This window comes from Bactrocera dorsalis, chromosome 6 (assembly GCF_023373825.1).
Source record: "Bactrocera dorsalis isolate Fly_Bdor chromosome 6, ASM2337382v1, whole genome shotgun sequence".
In the NCBI taxonomy this organism is placed as follows: domain Eukaryota; kingdom Metazoa; phylum Arthropoda; class Insecta; order Diptera; family Tephritidae; genus Bactrocera; species Bactrocera dorsalis.
The window spans coordinates 10,687,439-10,713,653 of NC_064308.1; the positions used below are offsets into that span (position 1 = coordinate 10,687,439).

Here is a 26,215-nt window from a genome sequence, read left to right on the forward strand (position 1 = left end):
AACAAAATACAAACATACATATATATACTGTTTCCACTTGTGTTTATTATTATGTAATATATATTATATATGTATATATTTTACATACATATATAAAAGCCGTGAACATAAGTGTAGACGGTAAAAATATCTGCGCTCTCTTTTGAGCTCACGAGTACGTATTAACCCTGGTCGAAACCAACGGTCTGATACACTTAGTCGAGACCAATGGTGCTTGGCTAGGCCCCTACGTGTTTACATACATTTGTATGGAAATACGTGTTGTATTTACGATCATATATGTACACTAGGGTGTCCGTTATTTACCAAATTGATTATTTTTGACGAGACGCCCCCTAAACTTTTAGTTTTCCATCTAAAAAAAAATATCAGACTATAAAAAGCCCTTAATTTTCATAATAAACCTTGCCCCAAACACGATACATTTCCCATGGAAATTACATGGGAACCTTACTCACCCCTTTAAAAGTTATTCAAGGTTAAACTTCTGGGTAATTTCTGGAATTTTCGAGCTTTTACGGAAAATTGAAATTTTTTTTTGTAAAATTCAATTGTTTTGTTCGACGTTTTTTGTAGAGCATTCAATTCTGTATAAGAATATGATTTTTTTATTCCTACAAACGAGAAAGTTCCAGAGAAAAAAAATATTTGTAAAAAGTGGCAAAATCCCATGTAATTTCCATGGGAAGTGTATCGTGTTTGGGGCAAGGTTTATTATGAAAATTAAGGGCTTTTTATGGTCTGATATTTTTTTTAGATGGAAAACTAAAAGCTTAAGGGGCGTCTCGTCAAAAATAATCAATTTGGTAAATAACGGACACCCTAATGTACACTATAGATACATTTTTGAAATTTCTTACCTCTCGATTCGATTGAAATCAAATTGACTGCCTTGTTCACGCTTGGCGTGGCAATAGCGTTCACAAAAAATGTAACATTCTGAGAAAAATTACATTTTTTCTTAACCTTTTAAAACGCTCTAGCGGCTAAAGTATTTGACGTAGGTAGGTCAAATAAATTGCACCAGTTTAGTAATTTAAAGAGCTTTCAGGAAATGTCCCAGGCCCCACCGGTGGCGAGGCAATAGGCGAAAATAGGTTTTCACCATGTCCTCCCTTTATTTCACTACAGTTGGGGAGGTATGGGAAAGCCCTCAACCTCCCCTCTATCTCTACCACGGGCGTGGCAATAGCGTTCACAAAAATGTAACATTTTGAGAAAAATTACATTTTTCTTAACCTTTAAAACACTCTAGCGGCTAAAGTATTTGACCTAGATAAACATACAAACCAATTTGGACATGTAACGAACATGAAAACAGATAAATAAACCGGGCGAAGTGATAGAGACATATCAAAGTTCATATATTTTCAAAGAAAATATATGGGGCCTAGCCAAGCACCATTGGTCTCGACTAAAGTGTAATATTATAATATCATTTTTTCGTCCTTTTCGATACGATATCCTTGAATTTTTTTCTGAATTCAATAGACAATAAAATTCTAGGAAGCAACCTGGAAGTGCAAGTCGTTTGCTACACTCTAAATATATTTAAATAACATTTAAAAACAAAATATGCCTGGCCAGACCCGTTGGTCTCGACGACGGTTAACGGAGCGTGTAAATCCCTGCTAAGGCGAAACCAAAAAAACAAAAAAAAAAACAATTTCGCGGTTTAATACAAATATTCGCCACACTTCTTCTTCTTCTTTACTGGCGTGGACACCGCTTACGCGATTATAGCCGAGTCAACAACAGCGCGCCAGTCGTTTCTTCTCTTCGCTACGTGGCGCCAATTGGATATTCCAAGCGAAGCCAGGTCCTTCTCCACTTGGTCCTTCCAACGAAGTCGAGGTCTTCCTCTTCCTCTGCTTCCCGTGACGGGTACTGCGTCGAATACTTTCAGAGCTGGAGTGTTTTCATCCATCCGGACAACATGACCTAGCCAGCGTAGCCGCTGTCTTTTAATTCGCTGAACTATGTCAATGTCGTCGTATATCTCGTACAGCTCATCGTTCCATCGAATGCGATATTCGCCGTGGCCAACGCGCAAAGGACCATAAATTTTTCGCAGAACCTTTCTCTCGAAAACTCGCAACGTCGACTCATCGGTTGTTGTCATCGTCCAAGCCTCTGCACCATATAGCAGGACGGGAATTATGAGCGACTTATAGAATTTGGCTTTTGTTCGTCGAGAGAGGACTTTACTTTTCAATTGCCTACTCAGTCCGAAGTAGCACCTGTTGGCAAGAGTAATCCTGCGTTGGATTTCTAGGCTGACATTGTTGGTGGTGTTAATACTGGTTCCTAAATAGACGAAATTATCTACAACTTCAAAGTTATGACTGTCAACAGTGACGTGAGAGCCAAGTCGCGAGTGCGACGACTGTTTGTTTGATGACTGGAGATATTTCGTCTTGCTCTCGTTCACTGCTAGACCCATTTGCGTTGCTTCTAGAGGTGGAGAAACATCGAAGCGAACATCGATGACATCGATGTTTTCGAAACATCGGCAACATCGATGCTTAGCTAGGCAAAATCGATGTTTTTCCATCTCTAAGGCACATGGAGGAAGACAGTCGAATTGTAAGTACATATATCATTTAATTTCATTATAAATTATTAACAGAATATTATTATTTTAGTTATACTTGTTGGTGGTGTTGGCGTGAATGTGGTTCTACTTAAACATGGACAGGTTTATGAAAAGTAAGTACTAAATATCCGAATTTATCTTCAGAAAAGCATTGTAGATGAATTTCTGCAGAAAAGCACATGCACATTCACATGCATTTTTGCTTTTGCATTGAATAGGCATTAATACAGTTTAATTCTTAGAGGAACAGCAAGCGAACAGCCAAAGCCTGATGAGGATCAAAAGAAGAGGAGGCGTGATGTTTCTATAGCTTGGGATCATTTTAAAAGAATTTATTGTATTAATTATATTTTAGATTACTACAGATGGCGACGCGTTTAAAACGTTAGCTAAAAAATACTTCTGCGTTCCCGCATCGTCGTGCGAATCTGAAAGAGTTTTCAGTAAAGCTGGACAACTTATAAGTGAGCGTCGCACGCGGCTATCATCGACCGTTGTCGATAAGCTCCTCTTCTTAAACAAAAACAAACATGTAAATTATATGTAAATATATGTATATAGTAGAGTTCGGGATAGTAAGTAAGGATAGTAAAGTAGGGATAGTAAGTAAGGATAGTAAAATAAGCAATGGTATAGTAGGGATAGCACAATATCCTAAAGAACTAATATTTTCTTTGGACCATGTATATATTGAAACATTGATATTAAATTTGTTTTTGTTTTTAGTTTTTATTTACAAACTAAGGATAGTACAATATACCAAAGAAGTGGGACATGAATATCATAAACAATTTTATTTTAATTTGTTTTTCGTTTTCTTTTTTATTTGATAAGTGATTAATAAAATGTATACTTTTTGTTGAAAATTTGACTTTTAATTTTTAAACATCACAAATAAAAATAAAGTTTAAATAAAGTTTAAATAAACTAAAATAACTGCTAATTTTTTTTATTTAAAATGTCGATGTTTCATCGATGTTTTCGCTAAAAACATCGAAAAAATCGATGCCCGTGAACATCGATGTTTCTCCACCTCTAGTTGCTTCCTTGTTCAGTCTGGAGAAAGCAGAACTAACGGCGCGGGTGTTGAGGCCGATGATATCAATATCATCGGCATACGCCAGCATCTCTTATAAAAGATTGTACCTGCTCGATTAAGTTCTGCAGCTCGAATAATTTTCTCCAACAGCAGATTGAAAAAGTCGTACGATAGGGAGTCGCCTTGTCTGAAACCTCGTTTGGTATCGAACGGCTCGGAGAGGTCCTTCCCGATCCTGATGGAGCTTTTGGTCCCGCTCAACGTCAGTTTACACAGCCGTATTAGTTTTGCGGGGATACCAAATTCAGACATCTCGGCATAGAGGCAGCTCCTTTTCGTGCTGTCGAAAGCAGCTTTGAAATCGACGAATAGGTGGTGCGTGTCGATTCTCCTTTCACGGGTCTTTTCCAAAATTTGGCGCATGGTGAATATCTGGTCGGTGGTTGATTTACCAGGTCTAAAGCCACACTGATAAGGTCCAAGTTTGTTGACGGTGGGCTTTAATCTTTCACACAATACGCTCGATAGAACCTTGTACGCGATGTTGAGGAGGCTTATCCCACGGTAGTTTGCGCAGATTGTGGGGTTTCCTTTTTTATGGATTGGGCATAGCACACTTAAGTTCCAATCGTTGGGCATGCTTTCGTCCGACCATATTTTGCAAAAAGCTGATGCATGCTCTTTATCAGTTCTTCGCCGCCGTGTTTAAATAGCTCGGCCGGCAATCCATCGGCCCCTGCCGCTTTGTTGTTCTTCATGGGGCAATTGTTATTTGAACTTCTTCATGGTCGGGCAATGGAACGTCGGTTCTATCGTCATCAATTGGGGGATCGCCATTCAGCAGGCTGAAGCAGTGTTCCCTCCATAATTTAAGTATGCTCTGAGCATCGGTGACTAGATAACCTTTGGGGGTTCTACAAGAGTATGCTCCGGTCTTGAAACCTTCTGTAAGTCGCCGCATCTTTTCGTAGAATTTTCGAGCATTACCCCTGTCGGCCAGCTTATCAAGCTCTTCGTACTCACGCATTTCGGTCTCTTTCTTTTTCTGTCTACAAATGCGTCTCGCTTCCCTTTTCAACTCTCGGTATCTATCCCATCCCGCACGTGTTGTGGTCGTTCGCAACGTTGCGATGTAGGCAGCCTGTTTTCTCTCCGCTGCGACACGGCACTCCTCGTCGTACCAGCTGTTCTTTTGCACTTTCCGAAAACCAATGGTTTCGGTTGCAGCTGTTCGTAAGGAGTTTGAAATGCCGTCCCACAGTTCCGTTATACCGAGTTGTTGACGAGTGCTCTCAGAGAGTAGGAGTGCAAGCCGAGTAGAAAATCGTTCGGCTGTCTGTTGTGATTGCAGCTTCTCGACGTCGAACCTTCCTTGTATTTGTTGGCGTGCGTTTTTTGCTGCACAGAGGCGGGTGCGAATTTTGGCCTCAACAATATAGTGATCCGAGTCGATGTTAGGACCTCGGAGCGCACGCACATCTAAAACACTGGAGACGTGTCTTCCCTCTATCACAACATGATCGATCTGGTTGGTGGTTTTTGGGAGACAGCCAGGTAGCTTGATACATCTTCTTATGCTGGAATCTAGTACTACAAATAACCATATTTCGGGCCCCGGCGAAGTCGATCAGCCTCAACCCTTCTTTACCCATCCTGGCGTTGAAGTCGCCAAGCACGATTTTGACATCGTGGCGGGGGCATCTCTCATAAGTGCGCTCCAAGCACTCATAAAAGGCATCTTTGGTCACATCGTCCTTCTCTTCCGTCGGGGCATGGGCGCAAATCAGCGATATGTTGAAGAACCTCGCTTTGATGCGGATTGTGGCTTCACCCCACTTTCGATATATAAATATCGCTTCAAAGTCCACATTCGCTTTGAGCGACAAAAAAAAAACAGGATTGTATGTAAAAACGTATACATACATATATGTATAAAGTGCAGTGATCTCTAAACAAGCTCTCATTAGCACATAAGACAATCACAAAAGATCCGCTTATAGGTATACCCTATAAGAATAACGGACACAAATCATATATAAAAAATAAAATATTTATATACATTAGAGTGTGTCATTCTGAGGCAACCTTTTTTTCAACTGAAAAACAGGCTAAAAACTTTCGAAAATGTGAAAAACAACGTCACTCAAAAGATGAGCTCTTAATATTAATATTAAGAGGTGCCTCTTTCAAATTTTCTATTTTCCATATAAATAACATGGAAAAAATCATTTTTTTTGTGGTGGTTATTGTACGGAGGTTATTATATGTATGTGCACGCGATGGCTGCCAGTGGGGATGGTAAACTCGATTCCGATTCTACTCGAAAATCGAGTTTTCTCGTAAAATAATCGATTTTTTTAAATCGATCTTCAGTAGTCGAAGTCGATTAGGAATCGATTCGTGACATTCGAAAAATCGATTATTTTACGAGAAAACTCATGCAGTGATCTCTAAAACGAGCGCTCATTAGCACATACTAATTAAAAGATCCACCTATAGGTATATCCTATAGGATATTTGGCCATAAAATATAAATAAAACAAATATATATATAGAAAAATAAAACGTATAAAATATTTCCGCTCAACAACAAGTAATTAAATCAAATATAAGCGATATTCTGTATACGCGTAATAAATATTTTTTTGATTTTTTGAAAACTCTTATTTACTTAAAAGAGTTCACGTCTAAGCATTTCGTTCAAAACTCTTCTTGACTTAAAAGAGTTCGCGGATACACACACTATCAAATATGTAAAGCTTCTTGTCATATCAAGTTTTTAAAAAATTCTTATTTACTCTTATATATATACGATATAAACGAAAATATTTTTTGAATATCGGTTTATCAAAAAGCCATCGGTTTTATTGATTTTTTTGAAACCCTTACATACAAAAGAGCCTTCTACTGAAAATTTTATATACGAACCTTTTTTAAACATTTACAAGTCTAGGTTTCACTAAGACGTTTGATATTCTATACATTTTTTAAATGAGCTCAGACTCAAAGGACTCCAAACCAAGTCAGTTACTAAAAGTCCCAAAGATGATTTCTGACGAAAAACGTCCATGTACACCTGCAGAAGCTACACGTTCGAAGCAAGGTGCTACGAAACAGAAAAGGGGGAAAGACATATCATACTCTAAATTCATTTCTGAGAGTGACTGTCTAATAAAACATTGCAATCGATTTGTGTCTTCATCGATTTAAGAAAATTCTGAATCGGCGCTAGAAATAAAAAGCCAAACAATTGAAATTTTTTGGACACGTCTTCAGGCTGCATATGACGCAATTGTAGATACTGACGATTCAGATCTACCAGAAAACTTTAAATCTTCTGCTCACAAAAATTATGATCGTAGATCAGCTAAAATTTATTAAAGCAATTGCACCTGCTCCATTTCCGCGAGTAGAGATCCCACAAGTACAAAGTTACGAGGCGAGTTCAGGTATCCACCTCAAGGTGCCCGCATGTGACACAGAAATTTTTCAGGGGGGTTATGAACAATGGCCGTCCTACCGGTATATGTTCACAGCCGTTTACATAAACCACCCAAAATTATCTAATGCACAAAAACTGTACACCTCCGACACAAAACGAAAGGTCAAGCTGGCGTCATAGTAAAACAGTTCGCATTAAATGAGGACATTTTCCATATGGCTTGGGAAGCTTTGAAATCAAGGTACGAAAACGAACGAATACTGGTAGATAAGCAAATAACGATATTAATGAACTTGCCCAAAATTCAAAAGGAAACAAGTGAGGAATACATGAAACTTCAATCCAATGTTTCCAACTGTTTGTCAGAATTGAAACCCAATTCTGGTAAATATATGCACCGCCGCATTACCAGAAAAATCGTTATTGCTAGGCAAAATATCTCTCATCAAAGAAAAAATGCCCCACGTGGCCGCAAATGAAGGATTTCCTAACTATTCAGTATGTAATCGCAGAGAGGGTTGATAAAAAGATACAAACAATTTTGTAAAATCAAAAAGACTTTGCACAAACTGCTTTTCACAATCACACATACTTAAAACTGTGAAAGCAAATTTTATTGCGTTTATTGGCATAAACGACATCATTCGATGTTAAATATTAACAATTTTTCCAGCTCACCCCTAAACAGCGCAAACGGAAAGAGTGCAACAGGTATAGTTCAAAACTAAAATAAAATCTGCCCCATTACCCTAATTTCCCCCCAAGCGGATAAGCGCATTCAACCAGAAATTATTGTCTCACCGCAACTAGCAAACATGCTTCTAAGATATATAAATAGCAAGCATTGGCAAAATATTTCACACCTTAGGGGTTAGGGGTAGAGAGAATTTTCAAAAAAAATATTTTTTTTTGCGTGTAACATCTTAAAAATACTCTCTGAAAATTTCACGTTGATACAATAATTAGTTTTTGAGTTATTCGACAAATAACAAAGAGAGCTCGGGCACTTCAAAGCGCTAGTGTGAAACTTTAAACGCGTTTTTCTCAAAACAATGTTTTTTGAACTGGCGACAACTGCAACTCGAAAACTGCTCAGCAGATTTTTATGAAATTTATACAGCATTTAGAGTATTCTATTTATAAAACTTTTTTTTGTCCGATTGATTTTAGATGAATATCTAAGGACTTATGCTTGTCACCGCAAGTACCTATAACTTTGGAATTTTTTTTTTTTTTTAAATTTTCGTGATTTCAAGTCCACACATTCTATAATAACTAAATACTACTTTTGTAAAATAACACGATTTAGTAGCAAAAAAATGAAAACTCTCATTTTTTCGTGCCTCTGACAAAAACACTTCTGTCGCAAAAAAAAATTTTCGGATGGGTCCTAAGTGGACTAGTTGCGGAACCAGTCACAACAATGACAACTCAAGTTGAGGAAATCTCAAACGAGTACTTCAATACCCAGCTGAAGAAATTTCGGGACTTAGAAGAACTCCCCCCATATCAATCACAACCCCAGAAGATCGATATTATTAGGATTTTTACAAATCCACAAATACTCGATTAGATAATGGCCGGTACGTCGTATGACTTACACTAAAGCCATAATTTCCCTACACACTCGCCTTAGGTCAATCCCGCACCTCTGCTATCCAACAGTTTTTAAGTATGGAAAAAACCCTACTCAAAAAAGGCGAGCTAAAACCAAAATACGATAGGATTTTAGAAAAATACCTCCATTTAGACCGCATGGAGGAAGTCAGTGCTGGCGAAAAAATTAAAAAAAGTAAATACTATTAATTTTACCTGCCACATCATGCAGTAATAAAGCCAGACAAAAAAGCCACAAAGGTAAGAGTTGTCTATAATGCATCAAAATCCTCAAGTTCGGAGGATTCCTTAAATGGCATTTTATTTACGGGACCCACGCTTCGGCCAGATTTAATGCTCCTCATATTAAACTGGCGTATGTACAAATACGTTTTAAATGGGGATGTCGAGAAAATGTATCGACAAATAGTCGTACATAAAGATGATCAAAATGTTCAGCGAATTATTTTCCAAAAATCTCCCAATAGTCCACTACGCGACTTTAAATTAAAAACAGTAACCTTTGGCGTAAACTGTGCCCTATACCTAGCCATTCGTACACTCCGCGAACTGGCAGAAGACACAAAGTCAGAATTTTCTATGGCAACACAAGTGTTGAAGACACAAACGTATGTAGACGACATTCTGTCTGGAAGCCATAGTCTTCCACAGGCATACGAGTCACTAGCACAAGTGACACAAGCGCTCAAAGTGCAGCAGGGTTTCAGCTATAACAAAAAGGCAAATTTTATTCTCGGTGACAAAACCTTTCGACCCCGTAGGGTGCCTTTTGTCAATTATGATACAAGCAAAAATTCTGATACAAGAATTATGGCTAGATGGAACCGACTGGGACGAACAAGTAAAACCACTTCATTTAGAAAAGTGGTCCCAGTTCGCGAGCAATCTAAACGATATCTTACACGGCTTCTGTGACGCCTCTGAGAAGGCACACTGTGCCACTATCTATGTATGCACACAAAGCGATAACGCGACCACAAGCCACTAATTAGTAGCGAAAGCTAAAGTGGCTCCTCCAAAAACGCTAAGCCTACCTCGACTTGAGCTCTGTGGCGCCCTACTACTCGCAAAATTAGTTTCCATGGTGCAGATCCACTTAAACATGAAGAAATACAGATTGCATCTCTTGTCCGATTCTGAAGTAGTCCTAGCCTGGTTGCCAAAACCACCACACGTCATCTAATCTTACGTCACAAATACTTGACCTAGTGGGGTCAGCCACTTGGCGACACGTAGCCAGTGCTTCCGATTTAGGTACAAGAGGGTGCAAGGCGGTGCACTTGACCCAGAATCTCCCCCATGCGATTGACGCACCTAGAACCTCCGATGGCAAAGGTCGCTCTAATCGCATCCACGCAAATGCGCTACTTCAGCCGCGATATCTCTTTATTAAGAGATTCAAAACCCATTGGTAAAAGTACTTAACCCATTCTTACACACGAAAGGTCTGCTTCATGCGAATGGTAGGCTTGCCAACTCAAGCCTGACGTATAACGAACGCCACCCTCTAATTATACCAGAGAAATCCCAGCTTGCCACATTACTCCTCAGTTATATCCGTTTAAACATGCTTCACGCTGAACATCGCTTAATGCAGAATATAGTCCGCCAAGAGTTCTATATTCCCCGTTTTAAACCCCAAATAAAGAAATGCATTTTCATGTGCAGATCTGCACTTTGCACAAGCAGAAGTTGCGAACGCACTGCACTTCGCTCCGCTTTTGACCATTACAGGGGTCGATTTTGCTGAGCCTTTTCAGATACAGGGGTCCATGCTAAGGTCCCCACTCTAAAGAAGGGCTATGTGGCTGTCTTTGTCTGTTTTACGACAAAGGCAGTACACCTCGAGCTGTGTACAAATCTGAAAAAGGAGGGTTTTCTCGCGGCATTTACTCGCTTTGTCGGACGACACGGTTTCCCATCAAAACTGATGAGCGATAGTAGTAAAACTTTCATTGGAGCCCAAAGAGCCACTGAAAAGGAGTTCGTGGATTTTATCAAACAAGACTCCCCCGAGATTGTACAAAGGTATGCCCCCAAGATATTAATTGGCAATTTATCCCCCCAAGCGATCCTCATATGGGTGGTTTATGGGAATCAGCTGTAAAAAGCTTTAAATCCCACTTCAAAAAGGTAGCTGGAAACTACAAATTTAATTATGAACAGTTCACCACACTGTTGGTGCGAATTGAAGCCGTTCGCAATTCACGACCACTCACAACCCTCTCGCAAGATCCCTCTGACTTCACAGCCCTGACACCAGGGCATTTTCTCAAAAGAGCACCCATTCTGCATCACGATTTCAGCCGCCAATGAAAGGAAGAGTACATAAAGGACCTTCATAAAGGCTAGCGATGGAAGAGTCCAGAAAAGGCGCCCAAGCTTGGAGATTGTGTCATCATCCCTGATGACTGTCTACCCCCTACCGAATGGCGGCTTGGCCGCACAGAAAAACTACACTACGGTTCCAACGGTCATGTACGAGTCGTTGATCTCCGCACTCAAAGCGGCATGTTAATAAGACCGCTCGTGAAACTATGTTTTCTATTATAATGAAAAAACCGCCGATAATCCCGCAAACAAAATTTAAAAATCAATTAATTAATCGATGAACCCGCAAGTAAAACCTAGTCGAAACCACTAACGAACCTAACCGCAATGGTCGATCTACATGACGACCCAATCTTGCCACATACCGTGGCACAATTGCCATATAAATTTGCATGCAACAAATTTGTAATTAAAATAACTTCTTAATACAGATCAATATGGATGTGAATATGCCCAGCGTGCTAACGCCAACAGTGAGGTCCACCATTACTGTGCCACGCCCTGCGGCAGCTCCAGCGCCACGAAGCCCAGCGGCAACTCCTCCTGCAACCGCTCCTCGTAGTAGTACGCGACCACTACCACCTCCCTCAGCACCAGCCGCGATTTCCCCTGTGTCGGCGCTCTCATCGGCTACAGCATTGCATTATTTTCCGTGGCAGGCAGCCCATACAACGCCAGAAGGTTGCTCGCGAAAGAAGAATTCAATACCGAAAAGTATATAAAGACGCAGTGTACAAACTTAAACAAACGAAATTCCCTTTGGAAAGTTCAAAAGTTCATGAAGCCAAGAGTCAATTTCAACATGCCCATACGAGACTTGAGTGGAAATTGGGCCCGAAGGGACGAAGAAAAGGCTAATTGTTGTATCAGTTCGTGTAGCACAACAATCGTTCGCTTACGTTCTGGAAATTTCGATGTGCAAAATACACCTCTCTCTGGTCGACTATCGTTGAAAAAGTCGATGAAATTATGGAAAAGATTGACCAGGACCATCACAGAAGCAGCCGTGACATCGCTTAAGAACTTAACATTCATCATCAAACGGTTTTGAACTATGAAAAAAAGGCTGGGTATAAAAAGAAGCATGATGTTTGGGTACCACATGAATTGTCTGTGAAGAGTTTAATGGACCGAATTAACATCTTCGATTCATTGCTGAAACGAAATGAAATCGTACTATTTCGAAAGCGAATCAAATACGACAATAATGTGCGAAAAAGATCAAGGTCCAACTGTAACGAAGCTTAACAAATGGTCGCAAAGCTAGAATTGACGCCTCGAAAGAATATGCTGAGTATTTGGTTGGAATGGAGAAGAATCATCCCCTATGAGTTGCTCCAGTCTGGTCGAACGAATAATTCTACATTTTATTGTCAACAACTGATAAAATTGAAGCAAGCAATCGAATCGAGTGTCCCGATCAACAAAAAGGTCTTCTATCAGGGCAATGCTAATCCACTCACATCTTTGATGACTCGGCAAAACCTGGAAAAGCGTCGACCAAAATGGTACATACTTGGTTCACTAAAGTTCATTATAAATATACAAAAAAAAAGTAAGTTGAAGTTTGATTAGAAATACTTTTAAAGAAAAATGTTTGTAGTTTATATAGGTGACATATTTACATGTGTACACATATATATGTATCAAATCAAGACATTTTGTTGCATAATCTCAAATCTTGCGAGAGATTCAAAAAAATTGAATCTTAACGACGGCAACAATTTCGTGAAAACAAAAACACTATGTTCAAACTGCTTGTCACATGCACATACACTCAAAAAGTGCGAAAGCAAATTTAACTGTATCTATTGTCATAAACGACACCATTCGATGCTTCATATAAATAATTTTTCCAGCTTACCCCCAAATAGCGCAAATATCAAAAGAGCCACGGGTTTAGTTGCAACAACAAATCCCGAAGTGCCAAATCCACAAAATTTTCAAGAAGCACCATGCTGCTCAAAGGCATTGAAAACCCAAACGCTACATGGCGAAAATCACAGCAGGGTACTATTACCCACAGCAGTTGTCTCCATCGAACACCGAGGAGAGCTGTTTAAACTCAGAGCCTTAATATACCAAGGATCACAACGATCATTTATAGCGTCTAAGGCACAAAACAGGCTACAGTTGCCAAAAAAACTACCCAATTTCGAAAACACGGGAATGGGCGGAAGAGTTGTTCAAAGCTCAAATAAAATCTGCCCCATTACCCTCTTTTCCCCCAAAGCGGATAAGCGCATACAAGCAGAAGCTATTGTCTTACCGCAATTAACCAACATGCTACCAAGCTATCATATAAATAGCAAGCATTGGCAAAAGGTTTCACACCTAAAGCTAGCAGACCCAAACTGCAACACCCCCGCTCAAATAGATCTTCTATTAGGCAGCGATCTCATACCACAGATAATACTCGAAGGTATTGAGAAAATCACAAATACACTTCTGGCGCAAAATACCATTTTCGGATGGGTCCTAAGTGGACTAGTTGCGGAACCAGTTACAACATTAACAACTCAAGTTGAGGAAGTCTCAAACGAGTACCTCAATTCACAATTGAAAAAATTTTGAGAATTAGAAGACGGGACCCGCACTCCAACCAAATTTAATGCTTCTGATACTAAATTGGCGTATATTCAAATACGTATTCAATGGGGACGACCAAGATTTTCAACGGATTATGTTCCGAAGATCCCCCACCAGTCCTTTACGCGACTTCAAATTAAAAACAGTTACATTTGGCGTTAACTGTGCACCATATTTAGCCATTCGAACACTCCACGAATTGGCAGACAACACAAAGTCATAATTTCCCCTGGCAACTAAAGTGTTGAAAACTCAAACGTATGTAGACGATATTCTGGAAGTCACACCCTTCCACAAGCATACGAAGTCTTATCACAGGTAATAAAAGCGCTCAAATCCGCAGGGTTTCCATTAAAAAAGATTACGGCAAATCACCCAAATATACTCTAAAATATTCCAAACGAAAATTTGTTGGACACTAATTTCCTTATATTCGAAAAGGAAAGTACAACAAAAACACTAGGCATCCAATGGAATGCGATATCGGACCAGTTCTCATACACGACAGAGTCCATATCCGCATTATCAGCCATCACAAAAAGACTGCCACCGAGGATAAGCAAAACTTTTCGACCCCACAGGATGGCTGTCGCCAATTACGATCCAAGCTAAAATCTTAATACAAGAATTATGGCTAGATGGAACCGACTGAGACGAACAAGTGAAACCTCTTCGCTTAGAAATATGGTCCCAGTTTGCAAACAATCTGAAAGACATCTCGCAGATACAAACTCCACGGTGGGTAAACTATTCCCCGAATACAAAGTGTAACTACATGGCTTCTGCGATGCCTCTGAAAAGGCGTATTGCGCCAATATATATTTTCGCACACAAAGCGACACCGGAACCACAAGCCTCCAACTAGCGGCAAAAGCAAATGTCGCACCTCTAAAAACGATACATCTTCCACAAATTGAACTCTGTGGCGCTCTACTATTAGCAAAGCTGGTTTCCATGGCGCAGACATGAACATTGAAAAATGTAAATTATATCTATGGTCCGATACCGAAATCGCTCTAGCCTGGTTAGAAAAGACACCACGCTCGTGGAAAACATATATTTCTAACCGAACGTCTCAAATACTTGACTTAGTGGGATCAGCCACTTGGCGTCACGTACCCAGTGCCGACAATCCTGTAGATCTAGGTACAAGAGGTTGCAAACCACCACGCTCTGGTGGAATGGCCCCCGATAGTTAACCGAATCCACAGATTCTTGGCCACAATCGGCCATGCGCAACATTATCGGGCCAGAAGGTTAGAAAAGACACCACGCTCGTGGAAAACATATATTTCTAACCGAACGGCTCAAATACTTGACTTAGTGGGATCAGCCACTTGACGTCACGTACCCAGTGCCGACAATCCTGTAGATCTAGGTACAAGAGGTTGCAAACCACCACGCTCTGGTGGAATGGCCCCCGATGGTTAACCGAATCCACAGATTCTTCGCCACAATCGGCCATGCGCAACATTATCGCCCCAGAAGGTCGAAAAATCGCCCCCTTTACATATTATTGGATGATACTGACATCCTTGAGAGATTTCCATCTTACCCCCGAGCCCTCAGGGTAATCGCTTACATGCTCAAATTCATAGAGCGACTAAAACTTAGAATTAAGGGAATACGCGCAGTATATCCCCAAGGCGATACAGTGACGCACCTAGACTTACAAAAAGCAAAGGTCTCGCTTATCGCATCTACTCAAGCGCGCTACTTCAGCCAAGAGATATCAGTACTGAGAGAATCGAAGCCGATTGATAAAAAGAGCTCGCTCCTAGTACTAAATCCATTCATATATACGAAGGGTCTACTCCGTGCAAATGGTCGACTTGTCAATTCAAGCCTAACGTATAACGAACGTCATCCCATTGTTATACCAGAGAAATCGCAACTTGCCACATTATATCTCAATTATGTCCACGTACTAACGGGTGATTTTTTTGAGGTTAGGATTTTCATGCATTAGTATTTGACAGATCACGTGGGATTTCAGACATGGTGTCAAAGAGAAAGATGCTCAGTATGCTTTGACATTTCATCATGAATAGACTTACTAACGAGCAACGCTTGCAAATCATTGAATTTTATTACCAAAATCAGTGTTCGGTTCGAAATGTGTTTCGCGCTTTACGTCCGATTTATGGTCTACATAATCGACCAAGTGAGCAAACAGTTAATGCGATTGTGACCAAGTTTCGCACTCAGTTTACTTTATTGGACATTAAACCAACCACACGAATGCGTACAGTGCGTACAGAAGAGAATATTGCGTCTGTTTCTGAGAGTGTGGCTGAAGACCGTGAAATGTCGATTCGTCGCCGTTCGCAGCAATTGGGTTTGTGTTATTCGACCACATGGAAGATTTTACGCAAAGATCTTGGTGTAAAACCGTATAGAATACAGCTCGTGCAAGAACTGAAGCCGAACGATCTGCCACAACGTCGAATTTTCAGTGAATGGGCCCTAGAAAAGTTGGCAGAAAATCCGCTTTTTTATCGACAAATTTTGTTCAGCGATGAGGCTCATTTCTGGTTGAATGGCTACGTAAATAAGCAAAATTGCCGCATTTGGGGTGAAGAGCAACCAGAAGCCGTTCAAGAACTGCCCATGCATCCCGAAAAATGCACTGTTTGGTGTGGTTTGTACGCTGGTGGAATCATTGGACCGTATTTTTTCAAAGATGCTGTTGGACGCAACGTTACGGTGAATGGCGATCGCTATCGTTCGATGCTAACAAACTTTTTGTTGCCAAAAATGGAAGAACTGAACTTGGTTGACATGTGGTTTCAACAAGATGGCGCTACATGCCACACAGCTCGCGATTCTATGGCCATTTTGAGGGAAAACTTCGGACAACAATTCATCTCAAGAAATGGACCCGTAAGTTGGCCACCAAGATCATGCGATTTAACGCCTTTAGACTATTTTTTGTGGGGCTACGTCAAGTCTAAAGTCTACAGAAATAAGCCAGCAACTATTCCAGCTTTGGAAGACAACATTTCCGAAGAAATTCGGGCTATTCCGGCCGAAATGCTCGAAAAAGTTGCCCAAAATTGGACTTTCCGAATGGACCACCTAAGATGCAGCCGCGGTCAACATTTAAATGAAATTATCTTCAAAAAGTAAATGTCATGAACCAATCTAACGTTTCAAATAAAGAACCGATGAGATTTTGCAAATTTTATGCGTTTTTTTTTTTAAAAAGTTATCAAGCTCTTAAAAAATCACCCTTTATTATTACATGCCAAACACCGCCTCATACAACACATAGTCCGCCAAGAGTTTTATATCCCAAGACTCAAGCCAAAGATAAAGAAATGCATTTTTTCGTGCAAGATCTGCACTATGCATAAGCAAAAGATGCGAACGTAGATTATGGCAGCACTTTCACCGGAACGCTGCAACTTTGCTCTGCCCTTCACTATCCCAGGTGTCGATTTTGCTGGGCCTTTTCAAATAAAGGCGTCCATGCTAAGGTCTCCCACACTGATGAAAGGCTACGTGGCTGTCTTTGATTGTTTTATGACAAAAACAGTACACCTCGAGCTATGTACCAATCTGACAAAAGAGGCTTTTCTCGCGGCATTTGCCCGCTTCGTCGGACGACGTGGTTTTCCTTCAAAACTCATGAGCGACAATGGCAGGGCATTTATAGCAGCTCAAAGAGCTACTGAAAAGCAGTTTCTGGACTTTATCAAGCAAGTTTCACCTGAGATTGTACAACTGTACGCTCCCCAAGGCATTAACTGGCAGTTCATCCCTCCAAGCGGTCCTCATATGGGTGGTTTATGGGAATCAGCGGTAAAAAGCTCTAAATCCCACTTTGAAAAAGTAGCTGGAAACTACAAGTTTAACTTTGAAGAATTTACAACATTAGTAATTCGTATTGAAGCCGTTCTCAATTCATGGCCATTGACGACACTCTCACAAGATCCCTCCGATCTAACAGCTCTTACAACAGGGCACTTTCTCAAAGGAGCACCCATTCTGACCATACCTGAGCCAGGCGTGGAGTCGCTATCCTTATTAAATCGATGGGAGAGAATTAAAATTCTCCTTAATTTCAGTCGGAGATGGAAAGAAGACTATTTAAATGACCTCCATAAGAGGTATCGATGGAAAACATCAGAAAATGGGCCAAAGTTTGGAGACTGTGTCCTCATTCATGATGATTGTCTCCCACCTACCGAATGGCGGTTTGGCCGCATAGAAAAGCGACATTATGGCTCCGACGGTCACATACGAGTCGTGGATCTCCGTACGCAAAACGGAACACTAACCAGACCGCTCGTGAAGCTGTGCTTTTTACCAACCACCGACGACCGCGACTCCGAAAACCGAAAAAACCAAAACGCGATATAATAAAATCATTAAATTTAACAATAAAACGATAAATACGCCAATAACAAACCGATAAAAAATAACAAACCGCCAACGAATAACCAATCGTCAAAAAATAACAAAGAAACCTAACAAAAAATGGTCGATCAATACGACGACCCATTTCTGCCACATATCGTGGCACGATTGCCCATATCTAATTGTATGACAGATTTATAATTCCCGATCTCCTTTATACATAGATTACCATGGACGTAGATACCCAAGAATTAGCCACGCCAACCGTTCGGTCGGCTACCAGCGTGCAACGCACCGGACCTACCCCAGCGCTCCGAGCTGCCGTTGCAACAGCACCGGTAACCGCACCTGCAACAGGCAACCGCTCATCACGGGTCCTGGACGGGAATCGCATAAGATGCCCCCTATGTCGACGCCCACATCGCCTGCACCATTGTAGGATATTCAGAGGGATGCGACCGTTACAGCGGCAGAAAGTTGCCCAGGCACATGGGCACTGTGTGAACTGCCTATCGCAGACGCATAGGTTGCAAGAGTGAAAATCGAGGGGTCTGTGCCAAATCTGCAACCGGCCGCATCACACGCTGCTACATCGCACCACGATGCGCGACGATCATAGGCCAAGTATACCTCGCAGCCACGCAACGAGGCATCAACCCGTAACGCGAGTGCATCAGCGGGTCGGAATGTCTATTCGGCGTCGTCAGCCTAGACCCCAACCACGGCGATCCACGGGTGGCGTGGCAACGCTGCAACAGATGCAGCGACTCCGAGGCTAATCAGTTGCCTAGGGGGCCGGGATGGCTAAATGAGTCTCAGACCCCCTTCACAATATTACACTTCCACACCACACACATTACATTCACCACAATATAATTCCACACCACATCTTCATTTCACACCACATCAGCATCAGATTCCACATCACACGTACAAAATACCAACATCACGAATTTAACACACATGAGGACACCACACAAAAAAGAACAAAAGGGACCGACGGACAAGGCACTAGCCTCTTTTTGGTTTACGATACGATAAACAGCAGACGTGCTCCGTGCTCCATTTTTAATTTTCGTTTCGCATTTTATTATTACAACGTGAGTGCCGGGAAAAATTGTAAAATATACAAGGGGTATTGCCGGATAGTTGCCAATATGGAGTTTGAATATACATATGTTTCTACAAATGTGTTCATATGTAATATGTTGAGATTTTGTTTAGTTTCGTATGATTATATGTACAAATATATTTATATATATATATATGTTCGCTCTGAAAAGAGAGCGCGAAAACGGAATTGAAAAAACTGAAGTAGCTTATGTATTATATATATTTGTATTTTTTGTCTCTCTTGTTTTGTTTTTATGTCGTAATTGCAATTTATATTTGTGCCTTTGCTTACATACATAGTTTATGAAATCCTGCTTATTGTTTTCGTTAAACATAAGGGGTATTGCCGGACAAATTTGTAAGTACACCCAACTCTTTTTTTACACGGTAGATACGTTCCTAAGAAATCCGTGTAAAAAAGAGGCGTTTCCTATAGAAAAAGGGGGGATACGTTCCATGTCATCTGAAAACCGTGTAAGATTAAATAAAGAGCTATATTTACTTAGAAAAACCGTGTAAAAAATGTTGAAAACTATAAAATTTCGGATATGCATACAAATTGTCTGTTCATATGGCATTTTATTGAGCATTAAAACTTAAAATACATAATTCATACAGGTGAAAAATTGGTTGACTAAGCAAAAAACAAAAAAATCTGTTAATCCAGAACTAAGAACAGAAAAATTAGAATAGAAATAAGAAAAAAATATTAACATTGGTACATAATTATTCGTCGATAATACTTGATAACAAGCGCCATTGTTTGTGACGAACTGGACTAAAGTCGGTATATTCGCTGGAGATATCCATTTCAGCAATGTAAATATCATGCGAACAAAATGTGTAGATAAGAGTTATAGAATAAGGGGATTTTCCAGTTACCACTATGTATGTTCATTTCAACAATGGTGCTAAGTGTGGTAAAAACAAACATAATTAAAAGGCAGTGATTTAAAAACCGTAGTAGATTACAAAATTTTTACAAAAAAAAATTTTTCTCAACCGTGTAACTTCAAATCCGTGCAAAAAGAACCCGTTTAAAAAAGAGTTGGGTGTACATACTTGAATTCGTTATTCTGATTGTTAAATTGTTATGTTTGGAACACAAAGGAAAGCATATGAGGCTAACACTTTTATGTACATATGTATATATTTGGGGATGTATGTATATTTATTTTATATCGCCATTTTGATTTTTTCTGCAAATCAAAACGAAAATTCTTACCCTTTGTACCAGTTTTGTTATATTAACCAAACGGATATTTTATTACAGGTTTTATGTAATTGTATATATAAAACTGTAACTTTAGGCATACATACACACGGACATCATATGCAATAATAATAAGTGGAATCAATACAACTCACTTTATCTTCCTTCAAGGGTTTTTTGAGGGGGATAATATATGTATGTGTGGGTGTGTCTACGGATATTCAGGCTGTTGATACCAATTCCTTCTCCGCTTTCAGTTGGTTGTCCCTGGTTTTAGTGTGTTTGTTGTTGTTTTTTTGTTTATTCTAGTTTGTTTGAAGAATTCGCGCCCGTTTTGATATTGCAATTATGTATTTTTTGTTTGGAGCTCTCGCGCTCGGTCTTTATGTAGTTTTATTATTTAGGTGTGTTTATGCGACTTCATGACATCTCGTCCCTCAACACAACATTCATCACACAACGCAACATTCATCGACAACTTACATTCATCACACACAACTTACAGCATCACACCACACAACCCCACGCAACAAACACAACCATACCACATCATACATCTTACCAACCACACTACACACCAACCAAAATTCTATTTCACCACCCAACCGATCAAAGAAGTTTGGTCAGATCGGGGTGCTCTTAATTCGATTTACGCCGGTGTAAGAAACGTTTCACCAGATTTTCGACCGCTGATCCGCACGTCCACTTTTAACTTTGAAGTTGGGAATACCGACCGATCGTGTGTGTGCGCGTGCAGTATCAGCAGCAGTGTATAGTTTAGAAAAATATAATTCATAATTGTGTCAAGTGACTTTATTGAAGTTTGCCAGAAAAAAGAAAATGCATGTAAAATACTGCATTAGCATTTTTCTAAAAGAAAATTTTAAACCTTTAGTTTAACTCAAAAATAAGGGATACATAATTCACAATAAGTCCAAGGTGATTTCTAAAATAAACAGGATTTTTTGAATCTAGCGCCCTCTGGTGGCGCCATCTATATGTCGACAGGTGTGTTAGAATATGCTTTTTTTATCGATTGCGTTTTAAGTGTCAGAATGTTGGTGTTATCGGTGCGAAAATTAGCTTCGGACAAAGAGCCAACATTAAATTTGGTTTTAAAATTGGTAAAACTTTTACCGAAACGTTTCAATTGATGAAATAAGTTTATGGCGGTGATTATCTATCCCGTAGCAGAGTGCACGAGTAGTTTCAACATTTTCAAAGTGGTGGTGAGGACATAAATGACGATCAAGATGTGGGCAAATCAAAATCCGTGATCACCGGAAATTCCATCGAAACTGTGCGTGAATTCATCAAAAATCAGACGAAATCATCATTGAATTTCAGAGAAATGGAATTGAACATTTTCAAAACATCGATTTATCGCATTTTGACCGAACATTTGGGCTAACGAAACATGTGTGCACGGTTTGTTCCACACAAATTGATTGACGACCAAAAATTACTCAGAATCCAACATTCGAAGGATGCTTGTGACTGATTATTTGACCAAAAATCACATTTTAACCATTAACCACTCCCCGTATTCACCTGATATGGCACCGTGCGACTTTTTATTTTTCGGAAAAATGCATTTGCTCATGAAAGGAAAGCGTTATGCAGACGTAGAGGCCATTCAAAAACACCATTTGTTTTGTATTTTTTAAAGTCTTGTTTACTTTGGAACGCACCTTGTGGCGCGAATTTCGGCGTAGGATGGAATGTCTTGTAGACGAATATTGATATGCGGATAGTATGTGACGATTTGTTTCTGCTACCCCTTTTCCCATCCTTTTTGTTTAGTGGGTTGGTGTACAGACTAGATGTGATGGTGTGGTATGTTGTCCTATGTGGTGTCATCGGATGTGGGGTATTGTGTTTTCTTAGGGTGCGCCAGTTTTTCCCGGGCAGAATGGAAGGAGGCCTAACTCAGTTAAACACTATATGTTATATCTAAAATTTAAACGCCTTTTTTATGTCCATTCGTTACGCCCGAACAACAGCACTTAAAGACGTGAAAATTTGTACGGGTAGTCCTTAGGTCCTAACGGCGGCCTTTTTTGCAAAATCACCCTTGATTTCGCAATTTATATCTAAATTTATACTTCAAGAACGGCTGAACTGATTTGGATGAAAATTTGTGATGAGGTAGCTTGGAACCTCAATACGGTCCTAAGCTACTTTTTATCGTTTTATGTTAAAAGTCATAACAATTCATAAATAAAAAAATGTATTTCAAAACAAAAGCATGTGCTCAATATTCATGTAAGAATCATTTGGACATTCTTTTACTTCAAAAATGCAAAATAAAATCACACATCTACTGGCAGAGTACACATATATATGAATTATAGTGATAGTTGTAATTGAATTCCGATGGGTTTGAGATGAATGCATAATAGCTGACAAATATTCCTGAAGTCCAAGTCCGTGTTTTCTTAAGTGTAGTATCTGGGTTTTATAAGTTGATTTTGCAATTACATTCGATGAATGTTGGACAAAATATTACAATACGATTAGATATAAGGCGTGAGACGCGCTCTCTTCTGCTCTACTCCTGCACTGTTATTCACTATAACAAGAAGCACATACATATGTACGAGGGCTGTCCGATAAATAACCGACCTAACCATGATGCACGCGACTTTTTCAAAATTTTTTTTTTTTTTTTTCAACATAGTCTCCTTGTAACTCCACACACTTCTCCCAGCGATGCTCCCATCTCTGCAACCCTTCCAAATAGTACTTGGCGTCTTTGTCTGCAAAATACGAGTTCACGAAAGAGATTGCCTCCTCATTTGACGAAAATCTCTGGTCACCGAGCGCAATTTTAAGTTGAGGAAACAAAAAAAAGTCGCTTGGTGCTAGATCCGGTGAATAAGGTGGATGGTCAAGCAGTTCGAACCGCAATTCGTGGATTTTCGCCATGGCGACTGTCCCGCTTCGCCATCACTTTCCCAGCCGAATACACAGCTTTAGGTTTTTTTGGGGCTGGTTCCCCCTTTTCAATCCACTGTTTAGATTGGGTTTTTGTTTCGGGCTTATAATGATGAATCCAAGTTTCGTCTACAGTTATCAATCGGCGCCAAAACTCGGTCTTATTGCCTCTAAACTGAGCCAACAGAGCGCTGGAAATGTTCATGCGCGCACGTTTGTGGTCTAGCGTAAGCAAACGCGGCACCCAACACGCGGACAGCTTTTTCATGCCCAAATCTTGGTTTAATATGTGACAAACAGTTTCTTTTGACATCTTCATAATCTCAGCTATTTCCCTAACTTTAATCCGGCGGTCGTCTAGTACCAATTGATGAACTTAAGCGATGTTATCGTTAGTGGTTACAGTTTTTGGACGCCCAGGACGTTCATCATCTTCCAAACTCCTGTGACCACGTTTAAATTCAGCTGCCCAAAATTTTACGGTGGTAAACGATGGTGCAGAGTCACCATACACAGAATCCAACTCATCTTTGATTTGTGAAGGCGTATTGCCTTTCAAAAATAAAAATTTAATTGCAGCTCGATATTCAATTTTTTCCATTTTGGGGAAATCACCGAAATAGACTCACAAAAACGACTGTCAACAGATAATTGCGCAAGACAAATTTCTGAAATTTTCGCGAGTAGCTATTATAATATGCACAATTTGAAGTAGAAACTTTTTTTCAGATGTGCCGCTAGCTTCACGTTGAGGTCGGTTATTTATCGGACAGCCCTCGTATATGTGTAACGATATACGATGCAATGCAAATGTTCTTACATCATACATATTTATGTATGTATTCCTTAAGTGATTTATGGTGTCAGTAAAAAATGTAGATTGCCAATTTAACTATTCTATTATTTTGCTATCACGATAAATGATATCTTTGATAACAAAGGGCGAGCGGAGCCGCGGGTTTAGACTAGTATGTATATTAAAGAAAGTCGTGTTAGTTACACAAATTATAACTCCAGAACGGCTGAACCGAATTAGCTGCCAAATGCTGGGGAGATAGCTTAGAACGAGGGTAAGGATATATGATACTTTTTATCTCTTTATGTTAAATTTCAATATAATTCATAAATACAAAAATTATATTTCAAATCATAAGCATTTGTTAAAAATTCATGTTTGTAGGAATCACTAGAATATTTAATTTCTTCAAAAAAAAACATACACACACAAAATCACAATAACAAAAACAATTAAAAAAAACCACATATATATTATATATACATATCGTATATATACATCGTATATATATATATCGTTTATATTTACCGTATATAAGAAAGTCGTGTTAGTTACACCATTCATAACTCAAGAACGTCTGAACCGGCTTAGCTGCAAATTGGTGGGGAGATAGCGTAGAACCAGGGTAAGTACGTAGGATACTTTTTATCTCTTTATGGTAAAATTCAATACAATTCATAAATACAAAAATTATATTTCAAACCATAAGCAAATTAAAAATTGTTGTTTGTAGAAATCATTTGAATATTTCACTTCTTAAAAAAAAATATAAGAACAATAAAAATAATAAAAAAACACATATCACTATATACTTAGTATTCGTTTTTTCTGTCTTTATGTCCCTATCTATGCTTAAATCTTTAAAACTACGCAACGGGTTTTAATGCGGTTTTTTTAATAGACAGAGTGATTGTAGAGGGAGATTTATATGTATAATAACATCCATTAAATATTGGATAATTACTGCTATTTGAGGTTGCCAATGTGATGTCGTAAATAATTACATTTTTCCCCCCATTATTTTTATCAAAATAATGTACATTCTGTCAAGAAAGTATTGGGAATTCTTCATTTCCCCCCTCTCATCTCCTGCTTATATGGAAGGCAGGTAAATATTTTTTCCTGGGTTGGTATAACTGTCCTTAATTATGAAGCCAAATATTAGCGCGATTTGTCAACCAGTGTGTTTACAGCAGCTATTTATGTCAGTCGACCTCAGTAGTGTTTGTCGAATTTTGCAAAATTTTTTAAAGTATTTGTGTTAAATTTTGGCCAAATACTCAACAAATATCATTGAACATGTACCGACTCTCTCTGTTTTAGCTCCATGTGACTTTTACCTTTCTTCACACTAAAATATCCACTTCGGGTAATCCGCTTCGACTCAATTGAAGACATCTTAACAAATTCGACGCGAGAGTTGAACGCCAACCCGGAAAATGCCTATGACAAAATGTTTTGACGATTGGGAAAAGCGTTGGCACATGCGCATCGCTTCAGATTGATGTTATTTTGAAGGCGATAAAATAAATTTGGGTGATGATTTAAAATTTTCGTTTTATTTATAAACTCCCGATACTTTCTTGACAGAATGTACTAAATATTGTACACATTGAAAGGGCCTACAAAAAACTCCACGATGGTGTATCTCTATCTTTTATGGATATCTAACAATAAAATTTTTTTGTCATTTACTTTTTACGACAAATAATGGCTAATTTTCGAAACGATTTTAACCAATACAGCATTAATTCCTATACAGTAAAATACCTTTAATACACTGCTGACTTAATATAGATTTTTCGGCTCTTTACAGAATATGATTTAAATGAACACTTTCAAAGACACTATAGATTTGTAGCGTTTGCGGCGGTACCGGGCGGCGGGAGCGTGCCTATAAATAGCGCGTCGGAGGCCGCGGTTTTTCCTATAGCACTTTGAATTTAGCAGTATAAAAGTGATCGGATGCGCTTATTATACAAGGACCGTTCCAAAGTAAACAGAACTTAAAGACAAAAAAACAGAACAAATGGGTTTTTCGGCAAAATCAATTTATTTCATTCAAAATAGTCTCCATCTGCTTCAATACAGCTTTATGCATGATCCAAAAGCATGTCGAATGAGTGTTTTAGCTCGTTGCCAGTATGCCGATACAAGCCTTTTGAATGGCCTCAACGTCT

The 26,215-nt window shown here is 39.4% G+C and overlaps 2 protein-coding genes and 1 long non-coding RNA gene across 17 annotated transcripts in view; 1 reads left to right on the plus strand and 2 right to left on the minus strand.

Annotated features, from left to right (window-relative positions):
- LOC105222874 (tau-tubulin kinase homolog Asator) overlaps positions 1-26,215 on the minus strand; it is a 763,131-nt gene that overhangs the window by 315,672 nt on the left and 421,244 nt on the right. The gene's annotated exons all lie outside the window — the stretch shown is intronic.
- Positions 1-26,215, minus strand: part of LOC125779131 (craniofacial development protein 2-like) — a 409,833-nt gene that overhangs the window by 224,377 nt on the left and 159,241 nt on the right. The gene's annotated exons all lie outside the window — the stretch shown is intronic.
- Positions 2,579-3,461, plus strand: LOC125779229 (uncharacterized). Its single transcript, XR_007423200.1, has 2 exons — positions 2,579-2,709; positions 2,841-3,461. It is a non-coding gene; the product is annotated as an uncharacterized LOC125779229 (long non-coding RNA).